Raw genomic sequence first — 3,508 nt, forward strand, 5'->3', positions numbered from 1 at the left:
GAGAGAGAGAGAGATCACATAGAGCAGCACTCAGAGAGAGAGGGGGAAGCAGGCTCCCCGTGGAGCAGAGAGCCTGATGCGGGGCTTGATCCCAGGACCCTGAGACCATGACCTGAGCTGAAGACAGCGGCTTAACCCACTGAGCCACCCAGGCGCCCCTCCATTTTTAATTTCTTAAGGAATCTCCATACTGTTTTCCAAAGTGGCCGCTCCAACTTGCATTCCCACTTGTCCATTCTAATTGGTTTAAGTTGGTATCTCAATGTGGTTTTGATTTTAATCTCCCTGATGGCTAATTATGATGAACATTTTTTCATGTGTCTGTTAGCCACTTGTATGTCTTCATTGGAGAAGTGTCTGTTCATGTCTTCTGCCCATTTTTTGATATAATTATCTGTTGTTTTTTTTTTGAGTGTTGAATTTGAGGAATACTTTATAGATCTTAGATATCAACCCCTTGTTCCCTTGTCTGTAGTGTCATAGTGTCATTTGTGAATATCTTCTCTCACTCCGTGGGCTGTCTGTTTGGTTGAACTTTTTTTTTTTTTTTTTTTTTTTTTGCTTTTGCTGTGTAGAAGGCTTTGATCTTGATGAGGTCCCAAAATTTCATTTTTACTTTTGTTTTCTTTGCCTTTGGAGACATGTCTTGAAAGAAGTTGGTGTGGCCAGTGATGAAGAGGTTACTGCCTATGTTCTCTTCCAGGATTTTGATAGATTCCTGACTCACATTGAAGTTTTTTTTTTTATCCATTTTGAGTTTACCTTTTGTATGGTGTAAGAGAGTGGTCGATTTTTATTCTTCCATACATAGCTGTCCAATTTTCTCAGCACCATTTATTGAAGATACTGTCTTTTTTCCACTAGATTTTTTCCCTGCTTTGTGAAAGATTAGTTGAACATAGAGTTGTGGGTCTATATATGGGCTCTCTATTCTGTTCCACTGGTCTATGTGTTTGTTTTTGTGTCAGTACCATGCTGTCTTGGTGTTCATAGCTTTGTAGTAAAGCTTGAAATCAGGCTACATGATGCCCCAGTTCTGTTTTTCTTTTTCAACATTTCCATAGTAATTTGGGGTCACTTCTGGTTCCATAAAATATTTTTGAATTGTTTGTTCCAGGACTTTGAAAAATGCTGGTACAATTTTGATTGGAATGGCATTGAAAGTATAGATTGCTCTGGGCAGTAGACACTTTAACAATGTTTATTTTTCCAATCCATGAACATGGGATGCTTTTCCATCTTTTTCTGTCTTCTTCACTGTCTTTCATGAGTGTTCTGTAGTTTCTTGAGTACAGATACTTTACCTCTTTGGTTAGGTTTAGTCCCAAGTATTTTTTGGATCTTGGTGCTATAGTAAATGGAATTATTTCTCTAATGTCCCTTCCTGTATTTTCATTGTTAGTGTATAAGAAAGCAATGGATTTATGTACATTGACTTTGTATGCTACCACATACTAAACTGCTGTGTGAGTTCTAGTAGTTGGGGGGTGGATTATTTTGGGTTTTTTTTCCATATAAAGTTTCATGTTCTGTGAAGACAGAGAGTTTGACTTCTTCATTGCCAATTTTAATACATTTTATTTCTTTATGTTGTTTGATTGCTGATGCTAGTGCTTCTAGTACTACGTTGAGCAACAGTGACAGGAATGGGCATCTTTGTCATGTTCCTCTTCTCAAAGGGAAGGCTGTCAGCTTTTCTGCATTAAAAATGATATTTGCTGTGGGTTTTTCATAGATGGATTTGATAAAGTTTAGGAATGTTCCCTCTAGTCCTATACTTTGAAGAGTTTTAGTCAGGAACAGATGCTGTATCCTCTCGAATGCTTTTTCTGCATTAACTGAGAGGATCATATGTTCTTCTCTCTTTTCTTATTGATTTGTTCTATAACATTGATTGATTTGCCAATGTTTAACCACACTTGCATCCCAGGGATAATTACCACCTGATCATGATGGATAACCTTTTTAATGTAGTGTTGGATCCTATTAGCTAGGATCTTGTTGAAAATCTTAGCATCCACATTCATCAGCGATATGGGTCTGAAATTCTTGTTGATGGGGTCTTTGCCTGAAATGGGTACCAGAGTAATGTTGGCCTCATAGAAAGAATTTGTAATTTTTCCTTCTGTTTCTATTTTTTGAAAAACCTTCAGGAGAAAAGGTATGATTTCTTTGAATATTTGGTGGAAGTCCCCAGGGAATCCATCAGGTCCTGGGCTCCTTTTTTTTTTTTTTTTCAGGGGAATTTTGATTACTGCTTCAAACTTATTACTAGATATTAGTTTATACGGTTTGCCAGTTTCCTCCTGATTTGTTCTTGGAAGTTTATAGGTTTCCAGGAATGCATCCATTGCTTCTATGTCACTTAACTTATTGCCATATAACTGTTGATAATAATTTCTGATGATTGTTTCGATTTCCTTGATGTTAGTCAAGATCTCTCCCTTCTCATTCATAATTTTATTAATTTGTGTCCTCTCTCTTTTCTTTTAGATTAGTTTGAACTGTGGTTTATTGATCATTTTTATTCTTTCAAAAAGCCAGCTTCTGGTTTTGTTGATTTGCTGTATTGTATTTCTAATTTCTCTCCTTCATCCTGCTCTAATTTTGATTATTTTCCTTCTTTTGCTTGAGGTTGGTTTAATTTGTTTTTGATTTTCCAGTTTTTTAAGGTGTAAAGAGAGCTGGTATATTCATGAATTTTCAATTTTTTTGAATGAGCTTGGATGGCTATGTATTTCCCCTGAGGATCACCTTTGCCATATCCCATAGGTTTTGGACCCATGTGTCTTCATTCTAATTGGTTTCCATGAATTGTTTGTGTTCTTCTTTGATTTTCTAGTTGTTCAAACATTCTGAGGCATGGTGGTCTTTAGCTTTCAAGTGTTTGAAATCCTTCCAAACTTTTTCTTATGTTTGAGTTCCAGTTTCAAAGCTTTGTGGTCTGAGAATATGCAGTGAATAATCTCAATCTTTTGGTATTGCTTAAGCCCTGATTTGTGACCCACAAGGTTGTCTTTGTTGGAGAATGTTCCATGTGCACTGGAGAAGAATGAGGGTTTTTTTTTTTTTTTTTTTTTTTTTTTTAGGGGAGGCGGAATTTTCTGTATATATCTATGTGGTCCATCTGTTCCAATATGTCATTTAAAGCTCTTTTTCTTTCTTGATTTTCTGCTTGCATGATCTGTATATTACTGAGAGTGGCATGTTAAGACCCCCTACTCTTAATGTATTCATATCAATATGACTCTTTATTTTGATTAAGAGTTGGCTTGTGTAGATGGCTGCTCCCTTATTGGGGACATAAATATTTACAATTTTTAGATCTTCTTGCTAATTAGACCCTTTAAGAATGATGTAGTGTCCATCTGCATCTCTACCTACAGTCCTTTTTTTAAAAAAATCTAATTTATCTGACATGAGAGTAACTACCACATCTTTCTTTTGAGTCCTGTTGGAATGAAAGATCCTTCTCCATCCCTTCACTTTCATACTGGATGTATTTTAA

The sequence above is a fragment of the Meles meles genome, unplaced genomic scaffold (assembly GCF_922984935.1).
Source record: "Meles meles unplaced genomic scaffold, mMelMel3.1 paternal haplotype, whole genome shotgun sequence".
Lineage (NCBI taxonomy): Eukaryota > Metazoa > Chordata > Mammalia > Carnivora > Mustelidae > Meles > Meles meles.